This window comes from Echinops telfairi, unplaced genomic scaffold (genome assembly GCF_000313985.2).
Source record: "Echinops telfairi isolate 266 unplaced genomic scaffold, ASM31398v2 ScPeMD7_7469;HRSCAF=8507_1, whole genome shotgun sequence".
NCBI lineage: Eukaryota > Metazoa > Chordata > Mammalia > Afrosoricida > Tenrecidae > Echinops > Echinops telfairi.
The window spans coordinates 106,272,300-106,295,735 of NW_022111373.1; the positions used below are offsets into that span (position 1 = coordinate 106,272,300).

The 23,436-nt window shown below is 39.1% G+C and overlaps 1 pseudogene; it reads right to left on the bottom strand.

Moving 5' to 3' along the window:
- Positions 1-7,001: 7,001 nt before the first annotated feature.
- On the bottom strand, positions 7,002-7,105 carry LOC115873791 (annotated as a pseudogene).
- Positions 7,106-23,436: the final 16,331 nt, after the last annotated feature.

Genomic DNA, 23,436 nt, shown 5'->3' on the forward strand with positions numbered 1-23,436 from the left:
ACACTTTCCCTTCTGCTTTCAGCTGCAGCATGTTCCCTACTTCTATTTTAAGTAAAAGTAACTAGGTTGACCATCAAACAAAACATGTGGTTCAAAGCACATCCTCTACTAAGGCCATATCTTAACTTCATACTACTCTTGTCTGTTAGCAGTTAATGCTCTCCAAAAGGGAATTATAGCAAAAGGCATATTAAATTTAGAATTATAACATATCCCATAAGGGATTAAGGTTGGAAGGGCCATATTAATCGAATATAACTCACAGGACTGACTTTCTTCTTGGTTCTATAAGATGGTATTTTATATGCTTCCCTGAGGAATAATGCAGAAGGTGCTGGTTTTAATCAAGTTTAGGCCTAGGATAAACAAGAGCTGAGTTTGGTAATTATGGTAGTTACATAATTTCATGTCAACATGAAAATATAAACGTGTAAGTGTAGAGTCTAGCCTGTCTAATGGTACCTCTTTGTGGGTGTGGCCTTCTCATAAGTAGGGTCCTGGGTACCTCCTCCTCTGTCGTCTGCCTTTATCTTCTGGTTGACGAGCCATGCTGAGACCTGAATGAGCCCTGGAGATGTGCCCACCGCCATTGGATCCACAAGACTTTGCAACCACCAGCCGGTGATGTTCCTGAATTTGAACCATTGTGTGTGGATTTGCAAGTCTCAGAGAGACTTATGGACTAGTATAGGATTTTTGGACTTGATCTGGACTAGTCAGGATGTGCTCTTGATGCATAATTACTTTTTGATATAAAGCTCTCTCTTATATAAACATGAGCATCACTGGATTTGTTTTTTCTAGTCAACCCAGCCTAACAGTGTAATGTCTCTGGGAATATAATTTACCTTTGCTGTCATTTTTCTTTCTTTTTTCTTTTTAAAAAATCTTTTTATTGGGGCCTTATATAACTCTTATCACAATCCATACATCCATCCATTGTGTCAAGCACATTTGTACATTTGTTGCCATAATCATTTTCAAAACATTTTCTTTCTACTTGAGCCCTTGGTATCAGCTCATCATTTTCCCCTCCCTTCCCCACCCTCCCTCCCTCATGAACCTTTGATAATTATAAATTATTATTATTATTTTCATGTCTTACACTGACCGATGTCTTCCTTTACCCACTTTCTGTTGTCCATCCCCCTGGGAGGTGGTTATAGGTAGATCATAGTGATCAGTTCCCCCTATCTTCCCCACCTTCCCCTTCCCCTCCTTGTATGGCTACTCTCATTATTGGTCCTGAGGGGTTTATCTGTCCTGGATTCCCTGTGTTTCCAGCTCTTATTTGTACCCATGTACATTCTCTGGTCTAGCTGGATTTGTAAGGTAGAATTGGGGGTCATAATAGTGGTGGTGGGGGGAAGCATTAAAGAACTTTGCTGTCATTTTATTTGTACAAAGGCAAGATGACAGCCAATATTGTGGAACCAAAAAATAGCAGAACAAGAGCCACAATCCAGTTTATTCAAGTTTAAATTCTGAGCACTAGATTGGTAAAAGGGTAAAGTTTACAATGGGTTCCACAAATCCAGTTTAAGTCTGCACATATGTTCAGGCTCTAACAATGTTCTGCTACTATTCACAAGGTTTTTGGTGGCTAATTCCTAAGAAGTGGGCAGCCTATTCCATCTCTGTAGGCTGCTCTTAGTCTGGCGACTTTGCTGAAACCTTTCACTTTGAGTGACCAGGCTGATATTTGAAATGGCAGTGACAACACTTCCAGCATCACATCAACACAGAAGCCATCACGATACAAGAAACTGACAAACAAATGGTATAAGACCATGATGAAGGGAGAGAAGATTGAAGTTGTCAAGGTTTTTGCTTGCTTGGATCCACAATCAATGTGCATGGAAGCAGCAGTCAAGAGGTCAAATGATGCACTGCATTGGGAAAATTTACTTCATAAGGCCTCTTCGAAGTATTAAAAAACAATGATATTACTCTGAGGATTAAGGTGTGCCTAACTCAAGGAGTTGTCTGCTCATTCACCACATATGCATGTGAACGTTCGACATGGAAGAAGAAAAACGGATGCCTTTGAATCACGGTGCTGGTGAAGAATGTAAAAAGTACCATGGATTGCCAAAATAAATAGATAGATGACGATAGATAGATAAATCAAATCTGTCTTGGAAGAAATGTAGCCAGAATGCTTCATAGAAGCAAACATGGGGTGATTTCATCTCACGTGACAGGGACAGACCATTCCCTGGGAAAAGGACAACATGCTTGGTAAAGTAGAAAGACAAGGAACAGGAGGAAGATCCTCAACTAGACGGAGGGACACAGGGCCCGAGCATAGCCACATTTGTGAGGAAGACACGCGTTTCGCTCTGCTCTTCATGGGGTTGCTATGAGTCAGAACAACTCAGCAGCCCCTAACAACAACAACAACAACACAGAGAGTCAACCTCCCTTGAATTCTGGCCACTGACCAACAAGTGGAAAACTTTGCCTTAGGCAGAATCTGTTGCCACCCCCCAGGTGGTAGGGACAATCCCACCCCTAGGAGCTTGGGTGGGTATGCTCGTGCTCAATGGAGGGGAACGAGCACTACATGGAATAGTTGTATCCTGAGCAAGATGTCCAAAGGCCTCAGAGCTTTTCTGTGAACTTTCTCTAATCTCCAATAGGATACGCGTCCCAGTCGTGGTCCCTCTCCCACTTCTGTAGTCCAATCTTCGGCTGTGATGAATCCATCTGCCTCCCATCGTGACGTTTGTGAGGACTCGCCTTTGTTTTCCGTGTGTTAGAATTTAGCTGCATGACAGCGAGCCCTTGGGACACCATAATGGGTGCATGCCGAAGGTCTCCTTCAACTGGATGATTCAATTTTTTTCTTTGCCATGTTTCAGAAGGAATCAGTGGGTCCCAATAAAAGATATTTTAATTAGGTCTCTTTTCACCCTAGAATACCACTTCTCCTGATTCTAAATCTATTTCCAGATACCAAAAAAATAAAATAAAATAAATAAGATGACTCCTCAAACCCCGTGGAGAGTTGATAGGCTACACATCTTTTCAGATCAGGTATTCACCTGTCTTCCTCGGAGCAGTAGGTGGATTTTCAGAACCTCCGACCTGTGGTGCCCAGTTAAATGTCTACTAGAGCATGCCACCAGGTCGCTGCTACCTCCTAATGAGCTCCATTAATGTAATTACGCAGCATCAAAGATAAGAAAAGTAATATGAAGATTTTTACAAAGCCTTGTGGAAAGCATATTTTGGTAACTCATCAGACATTTCCCTTTTTCTTTTATGAGAAAAACAAAAGATGTTTTATCTTTTAGAAGATCCAAGATTTATCTGACAACACATGAGTATTGTCAAGAAAAAAATTAACACAGATTATTTTAAGCTCATTCCCTTGCTCTCTTTCAATCAAAAACCCAATCATACTAAGCAAAACCTCAAGTTAAGCAGCTCAAAAGTCCTTGCACATATAAAAGATGCTTATTTTATTAAGAAAACATTTCATAAAAAGATGTGATGTTAGAGTTAAACTTTCAGAATAGAGCATTGCCTAGCAGTTAACAGTTGGTCTTATTTCTTCACTTCACATCACACATAAAATAATTTGGCAATTTTCATAAAGGGCTAACAAAAAGATCCCATTTCAGTAATGTCTTCAGTCAAGATCTGAATAAGTAAACCCAGAACCCATCATCAATATGAAGCTGGCAGAGGTCGTGTTCACAGACTTCCCAGGGCAAAACAATCAGAGAGAGAATAACTACCACTCAGACGTCAATTACTGAGTCAATCCCATGTATGTCCATGCAGGATTTTCAATGGCTGATACATTTTTCAGAAGCAAATTGCCAGTGTTTTCATCCAAGGTGCCTCTGGGTGAACTTGAACGTCCAACTTTTGGGTTAGCAGCAAAGTGAGCAAACTATTTGCACCACATAACAACCCACTAGCTTTAACAGGTTCTATTTTCTGTATTTGTTCATTGTAAAGTGACTTTCATTTATCAAACTATTTAATGATGCTATTTCACTTATCAAGCTATTCTATTTCATATCATAATATAGGCTATTATTTTAATGTTTTGGCACATAAATTTAGCAAAAGAAAAAATATTATTCTCCCAAAGAGATCACTAGAATCAGCTCCATGGCCGTTGCTGTTGTCAGATGCCATTGAACCAGTTCTAACCCAAGGTGAGCCTGTGACTGCACACAGTGGAACGAAGCACCGCTAGCCCTGCGCCATCGCCACACCGGTTCCGATGCCTGCGGCAATTATGGCAGCCACTATGGCACTTTGTCTCCGGGAGGACCTTCCTCTTTTTTGCTGCCACTTAGTTCTGGTTTATTAGAATTCCCTTTTCATCTCCTAAAGCTACTTTCAGTACCTACTCAATGACTCGGGCACTATAGGATTTGTTCATTTTTAAATTTCGTTTTCCAAATTTAGTGCCTTCAATCTAGGAGCAAATAGAAAATAACTCAAATGAAATTAGATATGCGTGCGTGCTAGTCTCCATCATTTGCTCAAAAAAGGACGCTGTGTCATTAGCAAAGAGATCTAAAAAAGGAGAGGAAACGGAAATATTTCTCTGTAGCTGCTATTCCCTATAAGAAGAAGAAGAAAAAAATCAAGTCCATAGACTCTCCCATGGCACAGTCCTCCAGGTAACTATAATTAGATATTTGCTTGATCAGCCCGGCTAATTAAGGCTTCTGTTCTTATCTTTGGATGACAAGGCAGAGTGTGGCTTCAATCAAATTGCTGGTTGATTCTTCCATGGGCCTAAATCATACCCAGTAATGTAATCAAACCAGTTTGACTAAATTACACACCATATATCAGTAAATGGCTTTTCTGCATCCCGACCCTACACTCAATCTGGCATTAAAGTAAAACAGACAAAAAGAAATCTTTGAAAGTTTCCAAGAAACTCACACACATTACTTAAGGTTTTAACTAATAAGAAACTATTAGAAGGGGAAAAAAAAGTAACATAAAAGCATAACAGCCTTGTGTCCATCCCAAACATCATTAGCTGCAATCTTTAATCAGGCACTCACTCCAGTTACTGGGCGGTATCACCAACCTCCCAGAGGGGAGCCAGCCACAGACCAAGAATGAGAAAACGAATTTGAAGAAAGAAATGAACCTGAATGATAACTCAGCCCAGATGCGGACAGGAAAGGTTAACTGTAGAACTGGTCTTATTTAAAGGAACTTGTCTAAACCAGCAAAACACAGTGTTTTCCCCTCTAAAGTAGAAAGAGGAGTGACCATCCTCAATTGGACCCACCAGGAGAGTCTTCCCAAGCTTCAGTGTGGCACCTGAAGTCCAGAAGCAGGACTTATAGGCTAAATGCTTCACTGGGCTTTGTAGGAAAAAGGGAGCTGCTTCTTATTATTTGCGTCTATATTTCTTACAGGGAGAGACGTGGGCAGAGTGCCATGGGGTAGTGCTGTGCAGACCTCCCCGAATGGCAAAGGCAGAGGACTGGCTCTCCTGTGCTACCATCGGGGACGTATCAACAGAGGGGTAGCTCCTCAAAGGAGAAAGGGGACCCATTGCATTGGCCATGGGTGTGCAGCTCTCTAAAAGAAGAAATTGACTGAGGGCCAGTTCTTTTAAAAGTATATTTAAAAACGTAATTACAAAGGATACCACAGGGACTTGGATGAAAATCCAGGGAGACCTTAAACATTGTTAAGCTTTAGAAATTTACATTAGTTGTTTTTAATTTCAACGGACATATCCTAGAGCTAAAACCAAAGACACTCCCAAAGCATAACTTGGTAGCGAGGGCAGTCAAGGAGATAAATATTCTAACTTGTCTCGAGAATCCTTCCTCAGATCTCCTAGAAGGACTTCCCACTCCACAAATTATTAGGAAGCAATAAACAAAGTAGCTTAGAGATGCAGTCCTAGAGCAGGTCAGGGAAGGGGAGGTCCTGGATTGAGAGGGGCAGTTGAAAAATGACCTGCACAGCCCCCAAGAGACTACTCTCCACACAACATAAGAGCGAAACTTTGTAGTTGTTGAGATGTGTCAGTCCTTTTTTGTTCACGGGACTCACACTGAACATCAACAAAGTTGGAGAGGCCTCCCCACCGCAGTGCATGCACACAGCTTTCCTCTGCATGGCTCTCTCTCAACACTCTACTTGCAGATCTCTCAGGCCCTGGGTGGTGCCAATGAATGGGAGGCAGGCTGTTAACCTAAATGTTGATGGTTTGAACTCCTGGTTTCACAGTGAGCTACTAGATAAAAGGTTGGCGGTTCAAAACCACCATCTGCTTTGTGAGAAGAAAACGAGGCCACCAGCTTCTGTGAAGCGGGACCGTGGTCAGTGTGAGACATGGGACAAAATGTCCAAATTATCAAGGTTCAGGAGGGAGGGAGGGTGGGTGGGTGGGGGAGAGGGAAATGAGGAGCTGATAGCAAGGGCTCAAGTAGAAAGAAAATGTTTTGAAAATGATGATGGCAACATAAGTACAAATGTGCTTGGCACAATGGATGGATGGATGGGTTTTGATAAGAGCTGTAAGAGGCCCCAGTAAATGGATTTCTAAAGAAAACAATAATAGTCAAGAATAATCATTACCCACCCACCACCACCCCAAAAAAGAAAGAAAAGATGTCCATCCTGGGAAAGCCTCTGGAGCAGTGTGCTCTGTCCTATTGGGTTGCCATGAGTCCGAATCAGTTGACTTGGTGGCAGGAAGTTTAGGTTCGCTTGGAAGGAACTGCCTACCTGCTTCAGAAGGTCACAGCCATGAAGACTCTACGGAGTGGAGTGCTGCTCTGACACACAGGGTATTCTCCTGAGATGGAATTAGATGGATAGCTCCCCCACCCCAGCGTTTTATTCAGATGTCCCTTGCTCAATTTAGATGTCTGATTGCTCTATTTAAAATTTCAATGCCTACCCTCCTCTGAACACTCTTTCCTCGGTCCAAGATCTTTCTTTCTTTTCTTTTTTTTTCTAAAATGGGATAGCAGGAACTCAGTGCCTCACTACACAAATTTCCCACATTTGGGGAAATCGCGGGGGTCAGCACACCCGGAGTGCAAAGGGTGAGCCTCGCCCTGGGAAAACCACTTTCCCTCCATGATCTCTCTTGGTAGCATGTATCACCCTCAGCTTCACTATCTGTTTATGATTGGTCTTTCTTCAGTAATAACATAAGCTCCAGGAGTAGTGCTATTTGATTTGTTCATCGGTTATCTTCAGAACACATAGAACAATGCCTCACACACAGTAGGCACTTAACACTTGATGGAAGAATGAAGGAATGAATATTTTGAGGTATTTTGTGGCAAATGCATTCTGATTAAGTATTCCCCTCTGTGGAAAATAAGAAGTAGCACCTATAAAATTATTTGGTAAAATAAATTCTTTCAAAGTTTAGTTGAATGTTTATTGTATTCAATTTAGACTGAGGGACAAAAAAAAACCCACCAAAAACCATTTTTTTTCATCACCCTTCATTCACATTATCAAGCAGCATTACAATGGAACAAATTGCTTGAAACAAGGCAAAAAGACATTTCTTTGATTTTAAGAACAAAACAAACTTTCCCCTTCTTATAGGTCACAATGAATGTCCTATTAATTACCAAATCCAACAAACTCTCCCCGGTACTTAAAGCTCGTATCGTTTTTGAGTAATCTAGGCTATTTGACACTACTGAGCCCTCTTTCCTTTCAAAAATTAGCGATTTAATTTATTGTCGTTTAAGATTTATTACTAGATGGGAAACTGGTCCTTTAGTAATATCTAATTAATTTTAACATTATTAAAGCAATAAATATCCAGGATAGAAAACTTGAATTTGAAAATAAAATTGATATTTGCTTATGTATCATTGCATAGAAATACATGCTCATAAAAAATAACTGGAAAATATAGACAATTTATATCCCACAACCGAGATAAGCAAGTTAAAAAATTGATGAACATATATGAACAAGGGTATACAACACAGATTTGCTTTTGCTTATTTTTTTTAACAGCGTTATATTTTTGTAGGCAAATATATATTACTTTAAAATATGTTGTTATACAAGGAGAAGTCTAAAAACATCGCTACCAGGCCACCAATTGATACAATTAAAGCTTTATATCAAATACATTTTTGAACAAATTTAAAAGTTTAAACAGGTGTCTGTAATCGATGGATGGAGGCAGACAAGTTCTCTTAGTAATACCTTTATCTCAGTGTTGTTAAGGTGGCTTCAAAAAGAGGAAGTGGACATTTCCTAAATCATTAAACTTTTGTAACAAGTGCATAGAATTATTGCCTCACTTAAAACAAGAATTTTAAATATCTTGAGTATTTTAAGGAAGGTTTAGAATACCGGAAAGACAAACTCAAGGCAGAGAGGACAGTTCAGAGGCCAGGAGGACAGTTTGGGGGCACTCCAATGGAATGGGTACTCTTGACAGTTGTTCTAGGACATAAACAATCATGGGGCTTATGATGAAGACATTTTAAGAAAATTGAAAATCTCATTGGCTACATAAAGGTTAGGAAATTGCTGTGGTAATTTTTGTTTGCCATCACAACAATGCACCTCTTCATTCTTTCAGGCTAAAATGGGCGGTTCTATGAGATTGTGTTGGAAAACCATGCTCTATTCTTGCTTCTTCAGACTTCTCCTCCCCAAAACTTAAAACCATTGAAATGGCACATAATTTGAGTCCTTGGGAGAATGCTAGACCTAAATAGAAGATATATTGAGAAAAATGCTTTCACATTTTGATACCTTTGAGGTTTCTATGTTTTTGTAGTGATACTTTTGACTTATCCTTCTATTCGTTCTTATTACTATATGTGTGTACACATCTATGTCATTTAAAATAATATTTTATTTTGTTTGTTTTCAGTGAACATTTTCACAGAAAACTATTGTTGTGCTCGGGTACCACTGAGTCAGTTCCAACCCATAGCTATCCTGCGCACAACAGAAGGAGCTCTGTCCCGTCCTGTTCCAGGCTCACAATCACTGAGCCCATTATGCCTCTTTCAATGTCCAACTTTCACACACACGTGAGACAACTGAAAACATCAAGGCTTGGGTCAGGCACACTTTACTGCTCAAAGTAACATCCTTGTTTTTCAATACCTTGAAGAGTGCTTTACAGTGCATCGTCTGGTCTGAATAAGCAAGACCGAAGAAGAACGGATGCATTTGAACTGTGGTGCTGGAGAATATTGAAAGTACCCTGGACTGTCCAAAGGACAAACAAATCTGTCTTGGAAGAAGTACAGCCAGAGTGCTCCTTACAGGCAAGGATGGCAAGACTTTTTCTTGCATAGTTTGGACCTGTTGTCAGGAGAGACCAACCCATGGAGTGGTACATCGCATTTGGTAAAGCAGAGGGGCAGTGAAAAAGAGGAAGCCCCTCTATGAGGTTGATACAGTGGCTACCACAATGAGCTCAAGCATAGAAACAATTGTGAAGAATGCACAAGAGCAGGCAGTGTTTCATTCTGTTGTGTATACAGTTAATATGGGTTGGAGCCAACTCAATGGTACCTAACAACAGCAAAGAAGCCAGATACCCTCCACATTTCTTTACTTTTCTGCTGGGTTTGGTATTCACTGCAGTGGCACAGAGAATTAATTCATCGATAATACTCATGATTATTCAGGAGTGGTGGGGTGGGGTGCTGTTAGGGAAGTTAACAGGCTAACACCAGCCAGGATCAGAAAAGATTAAGGTTCTGGTCATTGGTCCACAGCAATACCTCTCCTCACCCAGCAACCAAGTATCTCTGTTCCTCAGCCTCTCAGCCAGGTGGTTATTTGGCATCTGCCTCCCAAAGCCAGAAAGCCAGCCCACCACCGCTCTGCCTTACAGTCTCATAATCTTGGCTCGGCTCACCAGCTGTGCTCATTGTGGTCTCCTTGTTGCAGCCTCTGGTCTCAGTTGCGGCATGGACTTTGTCTTTGCTACCTCTGCCACTTCATTCAGGGATATTCCAATGGGTTCTGCTGGTGGCTCTTCATCTGTGACAGTCCCATGAATTCTCTCCCTCTGCTTCTGAGATGGTTCTCTTATACACAGACAAGGCAACCCAAATGGACCAATTCCCTCTTAGTGTTTCACACACTCTGTTTGCGTAGCCCCACCCAAATATTTGGTGGGAATTACAGACAAATGGATAGAAGAACCATTTTGAGATGTTTTACTTCAACACACGTATGCACTAGCACCAGCAGAATTCATGTCACCTTATCTTCTAAAAACATTGTTTAAAATATTTTTACATTTTTGTTTTCATTTATTTCATTATTTGCTTTTAACAACTTGTGTTATTTGTTTTATTGCTAGTGAGGCATTGTAGGTAGGCCCTGGAGGAATAGTGGTTATGCATTGATTGGCTGCTAACAGCAAGGTCTGCAGTTTGAAACCACCAGCTGCTCCAAGGGAGGAAAACAGGGCTTTCGACTCCCATAAACAGTAATAGTCTCAGAAACGTACAGGGGCAGTTCTACCCAGGAGGGTGGGGAAACACATTACCTGCATGCAAGGCAAACCAACAGTGGGGCAAATATTTTGAACCCCGAGATTCCTGTGCAGTGAACATCCACGATGGCTTTGACACCAAAGGAACATTAAATAAAATAGAGTTGACAATAATTGTATAAACCCAATCCATTCCAAATAAAGTTTCAAAGAGCTAAATTTAGGGATTAGGGAAGAATTTGACACAGTGGTTTTTAAAACAATTCTTACACAAGAATAATGAATAAAACCAGTGAATGATTTTTTAATTTAAAAAATGCATCAAATGAATGTATCAAGTAAGTGAAGAGACAACTTATAGAATGAGAAAAGATTTGATAATATTATATCCAATAAAGGTTTAATATCAACAATATATATTTTAAAAACCTGAAACTCAATAACCCAATTAAAAAAATAGTCAAAGAAGATCTCCAAATACCAATAAGTGCATGAAAAGACACTCGACCTCATCAGTCATTAAAGAAATGAAAATGAAAGCCAAAATGAGACACTATAGGAGTAAACAACATTATCTTTCTCACAATGAAGGCTGAGGACTTGAACGGCTGACCTCCCAGTTAGTAGTCCCACATTTAACTCAATACATCACTAGGGCTCCTTATTGCCTAAACTGCTAGAGTCTGATCCAATGCTTAGTGTCCATCCCCCAATGGAAATGATGATTCATGATGGCTCACTCTGAGTTATCTGAGCCTTGCCTGATAATCAGCAGTCCAGGCAGCTGAAAAGCCAATTGTCAAACTTGACAGTGAACTCATCAACTAGCAATCTCACCGACCAATCAGAATACTAGGGTTAGGACCAATGAGAGGACTTAAACTAGTTCAGGATCTCTTGCCACATACCCCTATACAATCACGTACTTTGTAGTCCTACAAGTTTCTCAACTCTCAAGGATCCAGCTTCACCCTCAAAGTGTGTTTTGCTTATTAAATCGTTGTTTTCTTTTTTTGTTCTTTCTGTCCTATTGCACTGTCTTGATGTCTTATGTACGTATACGTAGCTCCATCTATTGTGGTGACAAACAGCTTGGGAGAAAGCCTGGCAGCATCGGCATATGACACAACTAAGATTTTTAAAGAAAGGAATATAACAAGTGTTGGTTAAGAACTAAGACATTGGTTCATCCAAGTCTGGTGGTGAATATGTAAAACGGTGAAGCCACCAAACTCCAAACCCACGCCATCTAGTCAATTCTGACACATGGCAACCCTGCAGGGCAGGGTAGACCTACCCCTGTGGCTTTCTGAGATGGTACATCTTCAGGGAATAGAAAACTCTGTCTTTCAAATCGCCCACCTTCTGGTTAACAGCTCACCCCACTATTGCCACCAGGGGTCCTTGGCGCAGCCATAGTGGAAAAGATATTGGCAGTTAGTCAAAAAGTTTAATACAGAATTCCCACATGGCCTTGCAATGTTATTCATGATAGTCCAAAGGTGGAGAAAACCCATATGTCCACTAAGAGATGAACAGAAAACAAAATGGAGTGCATGCATACCATGAAGAACCATTCAACAATAAAGAGAATTTAAGTCCGGAGATAGATTTCAACAGGATGAACCTTGAAAACATTGTGCTGAGTGAAGTAAGTCAAACACAAAACAATAAATGCTACATGATCTCACTTGTGTAAAATATCTTGTGGTTGTGAGTCAATTCTGACTCATACCCATACTTTAGAACTGGCCATGGAGTTTTCTTGCCTGGAATATTTATGGGAGTAAGCAGCCCAGTCTTTTCTCCCCAGGAGTCTCTTGGTAAGCTGGAACCATCCACCTTTCCATTAATAGCCACATGTTTAATCATTACTTCTTATGAAATGGTAGAAACCAAAGTTTATTAGTGGTTACCAGGGACAAGGAAGGTGGGACCTTGGGAGTTATTGTTAGGAAATACTGAGTTTCTGTTAAAGGTAATACAAAAAATTGGAAATGGATGGTGATGATAGTTACACAATATGGTGAATTTAATTTATATTACAGAATTTTACATTTAAGAATGGTTAAAAAGACAAATGTTACGTTAAGTATCTTTCACTACAATATAATTTAAAATAAAAGAGATTTATGAAATTTAAGCTATTAAATTGTAAAGCTACAGTTAATAGACTGGTCATGCTATAAGACTTGACTGATCCTAGCTGAAAAAAGTAAAAATTAAAAATGTCAAAAAGATAATTGTTTAAAAAATATCTTCTCTACAAAACTTTTAGCAGCTTTCAGAAGGATATTTTTTACATCCTTCTCTGTGTCTTGGGTCCTGTTTGTTTCTCTTGCACATTTTAAATGTTCAACACATAATCATTTGAATCCCTCTACACTCATCCATGCAAAAAGTAATTTCATGCATTTATTATCATTCTTAAAATCTCTGGGTGGCACATATGGCTTGTGCTTAGCTACTAATAAAAGTTGGTAGTTCAAATCCACCCAGTGGTGCCACGAACGAAAGGCCTGGAAATCTGCTTTAGTGAAGAATACAGCCAAGAGGAGGTTTACTCTGTAATACCTGAGGTCACTGTGAGCCAAAACTCACTTGACAGGAGTGAGTTACTACCATCCTTGTTCTTGGGTAGTATAATTTGTACTTTCATGTCTATCTCATCTATGAATTCCTCAAAATTGTAGGATATGCCTTATTTACCCACATTTATAACACCTAGGTACTTACTAATAAAAATAATTAGTATTTTAATGAAATAAATACTGCTTTACATATTAAAAATAAAATCGTATGGTTCCCCCAGGTTAGCACCCCCATTTTTTTTCACATATGAAACATTGCCAAGAAATCAAGATTAACACCGACCCAAATCTGTTTGGGTCTATCCTAACAAGGTTCTTGAGAGTATCTTTACTATAGATGAAATATCCAATAGAAACAGAATGATGATGAGAAATCAAAGAAACCAATTCAATAGGAAAAATGAGAGACAGAAACCAAACTATGCATCTGTAACCAGGTTAACAATATCAACCACGGTTCTTCTCATGACAAAAATGGTCTATGTACTCAGAATATTTTCAACTAGAATATGGATTTACCATTAGCGTTAGAGATTATTAGGGAAATATATAATTAATTTGGATTCTTTTAGACGTTGATTAACATGACTGTTACATCTTTTATTTGGAAAAATCATAACACTCTGCAAACATTCGCATTAAAGAAAGGAATTTAAACCTCAAAAACCTAATTGGTTTTAAGCAATATTAAGGAAAGGAATTTTGACTTAACAAACATGAAGATAATAAAATCTAATTTTATAGAGCTATGTTTTGGACTTGAATCTTATTATGTCAAAGGAAATGAAAAAGTAATAAGACATTGTAATGCAATCTTCACAATTATAGACAAGCATTTTGGCAAGAAATAATTATGTATGTTTGCTTAGGCAACACCAACATAATAGCAAAATGGCATCCCTACGATCATCGTCATCAAGTAAATATTTTAAATGTTTTATTTTTCCCAAGTTTTTAAAAAGAATAAACAGAAGCTATTTATGTTAATGGGAGTTCTCAGGACCAAATTTTCATTTGCTTGGTGTACACAGCCAGCAGTTAGTCAAAAAATGTAAGGGAACTTATAATAATGTTGCAAATAGGATTAACTGTGCTTGACAATAGTTCCTTTGATAGCAGGGACTTGAAAAACAATTTTAGCTATAAAAATTCACTGCCCATGTGGGTTCCGAAGACTGTAATTCTTACCAGAGTAGAAAGTCTTGTGCATTTCCCACAAGGTTTCGAGCGGTTTACGAACTGCTGACCTTGCTGTTAGTCATCTAACTCTTAGCCACTATACAAGTTGTGCTAGTATAAATCGTTAAAGGTTCATTCAGAAAAGTTGATTTAAGAGCTGTAGAGGTGATTCTGACTCATAGGGACCCTCAAGAACAAAGTTATATTGTTGTATAGGTTTGCTGAGGCTGCAAAACGTTATAGGAACGGAAGGCCCCACCTTCCTCACAAGTAGCAGCTGGTACGTTTGAGCCCCTGGCCTTGCGTAGCAGCCCATCACTTTGCCCCACAGTACCATCACAAATGCATCGATGCACCTGGGTAGAGGTTTGATATATTATCTAACAAAATATGGTCATGTCTTTATCCTTAATAATAGGAAACAAAGGCAGCGACGTTAAGGCGTACCTACAAATTATAACCCCCAAATATCTATTTCTTCAAAAGTACCTGAAATGAATCTTTCAACAGTATGAATTGGATAGTGAGTAAAATTATGTTGTGAAATGTCTTCTTTTTTAACTTCAATTTTATAAATTATTTTTAAATGCAATTTAAAATCTTTAGCCATTATTTTGTTAACAAGGAAAATTACTCATTTTTATTTAATTTAACTAAATTTATCTCTCGGATATAATGCAGATAAATATTTCTGCATAATACAAATGATATATTTCACAATAAAAGCCACATTTATATGTGAAATTTTCTTATTCTGTCTGTGATCATTGGGAGGCCTTGAATGAAGCCAATTCTAATCTCTAGACTTACTTTTAAATTGTGTTGCCATTACAAACTCTTTTAAAAGTAAGAAAATCAACCTTAGTCTCTCTATTTTAATGCTAGGACTTCAGATTCCCATAGTGCCTCTGCCTTCCATAAGGTGAAGGGGAATTGGTAAAGAGGAAATTCTTCAAATTAAAAACTCCCAAAACCTAGACCTTGAGCCGAAGAATATGAAAGAACATTGTTGCCAAATTGACACCAGTCAAAAAAGACTTTGAAAATTAATTCAAAAAGAGTTTGCACATGTTGTCAAATCCCTGAATAATAGTGCCTTGATCCAAGTGAACCATTATGGAGCAGTCAGAAATCTGTTATAACAAGCAAATGCTTATGGGTGGAATGAGCTGAACTGATTGAAGCAGACATTTGACATCTGGGTATATTTCCCCATGCATTGGATAAAAAGATAGTGTATGTTTTCTGAAACTTCAACTACTATTTCCTGCAAGAACTTTCCCTCCACTCGATTTACCATGGAGGATGGGCAGTCTAAGACCATCTCCACCAGCGATGGTGCTTGGTGAAGAAAAATCACACTGTGGTCATCACTGCATTAAATGTATCTGTGGAGTCATATATAGAGACCATCTGAAATTTTGAGGACCGTTATACTCCTGATCTTCCTTGTCTACAAGATGACAACACTGGTTTATGAACAAACAATCAATGCTTAAAAACCAAGTTTCCTTTTAATACCTATTTTGTTAAACTACATCTTTTTTGTTTCAACCCCTCCCAGAAAAGAGACAAGAATGATTTTTTGAGATCTACCATACTCTCAGTTTGTCAGCTTGTTTCTGCTAACAAACATATCATTTTTCAGGGAGTTATCTGCATTACTCTGCTGAGAAGTGGAGCAAACGTATAAATAAAAGTTTACCAAAACATCTGGCAAGCCCACCAGTGAGCAACCTGCAGCCACCCTTGATGATCCTTGAATGGTCATCGAAGAGTACTGCAGTCAATCATGCCAAGAAAAGGAAAAAGAAAAACACATCCCCAAGCTTTGAAATTCAGATAAGGTGGTTTTATGGTTTTAATTACATTGTAATAACTACATAGAAGTAAATATACTCTTCCTGTTTTAAGTTAGGTGAACATCTGTGGTAAATAACTCCAATGCTCTTTCTTTTGTAAACTAATTACAAAATAGGTCCTATAAATTCATGGAGTGTTAGGATGCAGAATTTAATTACATAACTCGCTTAGCCTGTTTTTCTCTTACTTCAGTACAGTTCATAATTCTCCATTTTCACAAGATACGTAGCGAGAATGTTTTAAGTAATGTCCCCCATCCACTTAAGGAGCTCAGAAAGGGCAGGCGTGGTGGTGGTGGAGCTTAATGACATATATTATTGAGGAGTAATTGCTTTTAATTGAAAATAGAGATGTGCTTTATTTCTCCAGTTCTATGTTAAGGAAAAACAAGAATTCCTTTATATATTCCTTTGTAATTACCAAGTCAGCACTTGTGCATTACCTACTGTATGCCTCACAATTCTATAAAGGCAGAAACAAATTATGTTGAGGCAAGTAATACAAATATATTAGTGTTATATAAAATACACACATAAAAACACTTAGGCTCCATTCTCTAGAGAGGCAAAATCAATGATGCTTCTATGTGTATATATAGAAATAAATTTTTATATAGAAAGTGGATGACACAGTAATAAAAGTGGTAAATCCAGTTCAGATTAAGTGGGTCAGATGTCACACTGGAGACTTCTCTTCACGTGTGTACATACGTGGGCTGAGGAAGCAGGAAGCAGGAAGATGAAGAAGGAAGACCGGATGCTATGGATGCAGAGTGGAATGAATCCAAGGATGGCAGTCTGCTGATGGCTCCTAGGATCAACAAGCAATACGGCAGGAGTTCAAGGAGGCAGATACAGGATCCAGACTCAGCAGACGTGACAAGCTTTCCCACAGAATCTGCTTCAAAAGGAACCAGCCACACTCAAGAAGACTGTGATGTAAAAAAGGGGGGCCTGACTCCACCACAGCTAGAGGCTGTTTGCAGTTAACTACATTACTCTAGATTATGAAGAAGGAATCAGCTATCCACTTCAGAGGAAGTAGTCACTGAAAACATTATGTATTGAAGCAAAACTTTGTCAGATGCTGAATTCCTAATAAATGGAAGCAGAACGTGGTCAAAGATAAGGCACTGAAAATATGACAGAGGAGAAGCTGCCGTCTTGAAGTAGACTCGACCATGGTGTTGTAAATAGAGTAAAGCCTTCATGATCTTCACTTGATGATAAGGCCCAACTCAAAAGGATAAGAGACACCAGTAAACATCAATTAATTATTGGAACTTGGAAAGTATCAAGTAGGAATCTAGAAAAGTTGGAAGTCTCAAAAAATGAAATGGAAAACATGATGATCAGTATCCTAGGTGTGTTGAGCTGAAACACACCAGTATTGGCCATTTTGAATCAGAAAATCATATTGTCTGCTATGCCCAGATTGACACAATCAAGAGGAATTCATCCTCAAAAAGGGCAATTCAAGGTAGAGTGTCAAGTATATCTATCCAAACCAAAGGAAATCCCATCAATACAATTATTAGTCATGTTTATGCACCAACCCCCAAACCTGTTGTTGTTGTCAGATGCCATCAAATTGGTTTACAGCAACTCCCTGCACAACAGAATGAAACACTGCTAGTTCCTGCATCATCCTCACAATTTTTCTTATGCCTGAGCCCATTGTCACCACAGTATCAGTCCTTAAGAGTCTTCCTCTTTTTTGCTGCCCCTCTACTGTGCTAAGCATGATGTCCTTCTCTAAGACTTGTTTCTCTTGACAACATATCCAAAGTGTGTAAGACAAAGTTTCGCCTTCCTTGCCTTTAAGGAGCCCTGTGGCTGTGCTTCCTCCAAGACAGATCGATTTGTTATTTCGGCAGTGCATGGTGCTTTCAATACTCTGCAGCACCACAACTCAAATGCATCAATTCTTCTTCCCTCTTCCTTACTCAATGTCCAGCCTTCAGAGGCATATAAGGCAATTGAAACTACCATGACTAAGGTCAAGCCCACCTTAGTCCTCAAAGTGACATCCGTGCACTTCAATACTCTAAAGAGGTCTTGTTCAACAGATTTTACCTAATGCCACACTTCTTTGGATATCTGGACTGCTGCTCCCATGAGCACTGATTGTGGATCTAAGCAAGACAACATCCTTGACAATTTCAGTGTTTTCTCTGTTTATCATGATGTTTTACCTATTGATTCCGTTGTGTGGTTTTTTGTGTTCTTTACATTGAGTTGTAAGACATACTGAAAGCTGCAAACCTCGATTTTCGTCAGGACGTGTTTCAGGCTCTCCTCACTTTCAGCAAGCAAGGTTTTGTCATTTCAATATCTCAGGTTGTTAGTAAACCTTCCTCCAATCCCAATGATGCCATCTTCTTCAAATAACCCAGCAACTCTAATTATTGGTTCAACATACAGATTGAATAAGTATGGTGAGAGGATACAACCCTGATTCACACCTTTACTTATTTTAAAACATGTGTTCCCTTGTCTATTAAAACAAATGCCTCTTGATCCATGTACAAGTTCCCCACGAGCATGAGGAAGTGTTCTGGAATTCCCATTCTTCACAGGGCTATCCAGAGTTCGTTATGATTCACATGGTCAAAGGCCTTTGCGTTTTCAATGAAAACATGTAAACATCTTTCTAGTATTATATGCTTTCAGCCGAGATCTAACTGACCTCAGGAATGGTATCCCTGTTCCATGTCCTTTTGTGAATCAGGCTGAACCTCTGGCAGCACCCTGTCAATATCCTGCTGCAACAATTGTCGGATGGTCTTCAGCAACATTCCACTTCCTTGTGATATCAATGATAATACTCTATAATTTGAGCATTCTGTTGGGTGATCTTTCGTGGGGAGGAATATAAATATGGATCAAGTTCTGCAACATTCAGTGTGGACTACAGTTCACTGTAAAGAAAACAAAAATCCTCACAACTGAGTCAAGAGGTAAAGCATCATGAAAGAGAAATCACTGAAATTGTCAAAGATTTCGTCTTGCTGGATCCACTATCAATGTTCATGGAAGCAGCAGCCAAGAAATTAAAGGATGCATCGCATTGTGTAAATCCGATGCACAAGACCCTTTAAAGTGTTGAAAAGCAAGGGTCTTACATTGAGGACTAGGGTGTGCCTCACCCAAACTAGGGTATTTTTAGTTGCCTCATATTTGTGTGAACATTGAACATTGAACATTGAATAAGGAAGACCAAAGAAAAGTCAATGCATTTTAAATATGGTTTTGGCAAAGATTATCAAAAGTATCATGTACTGCCAAAACAAAACAAAACTGTCTAGGAAGATGTACAGGCAGACTGCTCTTTAGAGGCAAGGATGGTGAGACATTGTTTCATGTACCTTGGACCTGTTATCTAATGGTGCCCTAAGGAAGGGCATCATGCTCACTAACGTGGAGGGCTACACGAAAGAGGAAGGCCCGCAGGGACATGGACTGATACAGTGCCTGTGACAATGGACTCCAACATAAAAACAACTGTGAGAACGGCAGAGGACTGAGTGGTGTTTTGTTCCATTATACAAGAGGTATAATTGGTATACAAGAAGATCCCATCATTTCATTGATTACATTATATTAAATCACAGCATTGGGAATACTGCAGAACTATAGAGAACTCTGGCTAGTCAAGTTGACACAAAACCTAACTATCATTGGTCCCAAAGAAGATTTGTCCCACTCTCCTCCCCTCAAGTAACATTTAAGTCACACCTTTCAGTTGATTGCAAAGAACTGGGGGTCAGTATGCATCTCAACCTGTATAGTTCTGAAGTATGAATATAAGTTTGCCATATATATATATGAGAATAGAAATATCATGTCTATGCAGCACTACTTATATAGACTTGAAAACATGAAAATAACAAGTTGTCAATAATAATAACCATTTATGAAACCTCCAGTTAATATAAGTACTTTACATATATCAACATTAAAAGCAACAACAACAAAAAAGAACATGTGAAAGATATTTCCATTTTCTAAAGGAGAAAATAGATATTAAAAGTTAAAAAAAAAGAGTTCAAATAGTTCCTCATGTCAAGCCCAGGTTTTAAAATTGTGCTATTTAACACCCGCCCCAAACCTGCACCCCACCCCACACCCACCCAAACAAAGAACTGGAAAAACCCAAAGTGTGCCTTTCCACTACTCCATGCTCGTTCTTTGAAACCTTGAAAGCTTGGTTCATTTATATGATTGTAGCCCAGGATTTGATGCTAGTTACTAGAGTCGTACAAACAGACCATTTTGTGCATAGCCTTAATCATTAAACAGTCTGCATGTGTCCGAAAGAGGTGGCGTGCTAGACATTGGCAAAGGCCACAGATGAACAGAGATTCAAAGTGAAGAAACTTAGGAGGCAAATGAACTACAGTCCCAATGAGTAATGAAATTTACTGAAGCAAAGCAGGTTCCATATGGCAACTGAAGAGCAAAAAGATTTGGTACAGATTGTGGAAGGAAACAGAAGGGAAAGGAAGGGAAGGGAGTGAAAAGCCAACACGGTGATGCAGGGTCTGGAATGGAGGAGAAGCACATGAAAGAGCTTTGGCAACAGTAGTTATCCAAAGAGAGAAGGCTAATATGGAAACAAGGGGAGGACAAGACTTCAATGTGGTTAAATATTGTAAAATATAGAGTGGCCTATCAAAATAGAGAGGAATGGATAGCTTGGCACAAACATAACAATCCACCTTTCATTTGACTGATTATTGTTGCTGTTATGTCCGGTTCATTGAGCCAAACTCATAGTGATCATATATATATATCACATATATATATTGCAGAACAAAACGCCACCTGTTACAGCCACTTCATTGTGTCAGTCCATCTTGTTCAGACTCTTCCTCTTTTCCCCTGACCCTTTCTTTCACCAAGAATGAGTGCTTCTCCAGAAACTGGTCAATCATGAGAGCATCGCCAAAGTACTGAGAGGAAGTGTTGTCTTCTGTACTCTAAGGCGTATCTAGCTATATTTCTTCCAAAACAGATGTTTTTTCTTCTGACAGTCCATGGTATATTTAGTGTTCCTCCCCAAAGCTATAATTTAAAGGCACTAATCCTTCTTTGGTTTTGCTCATTCATTATCCTGTTTTCATATGCATATAAAACAACTGAAAATATCTAGCTTGGGCTTGGTACACTGTAGTTCTCCTGTGCAGCAGAATCTACATATTCACTGTCATGGGCAACACGTTCTTCAAGTTTGCCTTGGACCAAGGCAGAGTCTCGATCTGCAAGTACACCCATGAGGGAAAGCTCTGGAAATACATCAAGCACAGTATCGGTATCCTCCATACCTCAAGTCCCCATCCAGGTGAGAACGGCCAGGTCTGTGACGGGCCATTGGCAGTTTACACAAAGCCACGGCTTCAGCTTGCAGATGATGTTCAAGTTACTCTCCACAGACTCCCTTTAACTGCTGGTAGGAAATGACGCCACCTAGCAGACCCTAAATGCTGCAATGTCTGAAATCTACTTAGTCAAGAGTCAACAGAAAATAAATGTAAATTTCCCCAGAAAAAAAAATCTTTCCGCTTCTTTGGTATTAGCCCCAGGATCAAGATGAAAGGGGCACATCCTTGTTGGGAAATCCTCACAATACGACATACCTATGTGGCCCTTCTGAGGTTCCAAGGCCTAGCTAGCATCATCAGCAGTCAACCTGTGGCAATTGTGGCTACCCTGCCAAGTTCAAGAGAAAGGATGGCTGGAGTGCCAGGCTCAAAGATGAAATAGCACAGGCACTTGTTGAATGAGACACCTGAGACTGTATGTACCGCAGTCATTCAGGAGCAACAACTAACCCCAAGAGGATCGCTGTTGCAACATTCAGTTCACCTTAAATATTTAAACACTTACTTGTGCAAAATGTTCTCAGATAAAAAAATAAATCTTCTTGTTTTTGAATAAAGATCTTTACTTTAGAAGGGTTTAGTCTTTTGCAGGAAATTTACTGTATGCAATGTATTGTTTAGTTTCATGAGTGTTGACAGTAAATATAAATAAAGTGAAATTCTCGATAACTTATTTCTTCTCCAATCATTGTGCTGTTGATTATCCATCTAGTTTAGAGAATTTTTGTTTCATGTTTAAGTGTAATTCATATTGATCATTTTAAGTAAGCGCTTCAAATCCTCTTGACTTTCTGCAAACAAGATTGTTATCTGCATATAAAAAAACTCACTGCCGTCCAGTCAATGCTGACTCATAGTTACCCTCTGTGGGTTTCCAAGACTGGAAGTGATTCAGGGAGTAGAAAGCCCAGTCTTTCTCCTGGAGCTGCTGGTGGCTTCGAATTGCCAGCCAGGTGATCACAGTCCAAGCACTATGCATACCCACTACACCAGCAGGCTCCTTCAGCTGCATGTAGCAGGCTGTTAATGGGTCTTATTCCATTTCAGATGCTGTGTTCTTCATATGCCCAGCTTCTCAGATGATTTGCTCTACATAAACCTTGAATGCATGTGAATTGATACAACACTGACTCGCATCTTTCCTGATTTTCAATCAGGAAGTCTTCCTTGCTTCTGTCCAACCCCTGCTCTTGGTCTATGCAGGTACAGGTTCCACATGAGCACACATGTTCTGGAATTTCCATGAGAATTGATATTGTCCATATTTTGTTATGATCCACACAGTTGAATGTCTTTGCATAGTCCTTAAAACACATATGAAAGCATATTTATGGTAGTCTTTTCTTTAAGCCCAGATTTGCCAGGTATCAGCAATAATATCCTTAGGTGCAGGTTCTCATCTGAATCCAGCTTGAATCTCATCTGTTCCCTGTTAATGCACAACTGTAATGATTTTAATGATGTCAGTAAAAAAATTACTGTGTGTGATATTAATATGGTTCAATAATTTCTGCATTCAGATACATCAGCTTCCATTTGAATATGGATTTCTACAGTCAGTTGGCCAGGTGGTAGCTGCCTTCCAATTTTTTGGCATAGATTAATAAGTATTTCCAGTGTTGCATATGTTTGTTGAAATGATATTCTTTCAATTCCTGAAGTCTTGTTTTTTGCCAATGCCTTCATTGTAGATTGGTATTTTTCCTTCAATACCATTGATTTTACATAATTTTCTGTCCCCAAAAGAGTTAAATACTTATTAGTGGTTTTTTGGTTTGTTTGTTTTTCTGGTACAGTGACTATGTATTCCTTCCAAATATTTTTGGTGTTTTGGGCATCTTTTAATATCTTGCCCCATGACTCCTCCAGTATTGCAAATCTAAATTGATTTCTGTCAGCTTGAAAATTCAATTTTTTTAGCTTGAAAAGCACCAACCACATTCTTCCCCTTTGGTTTTCTA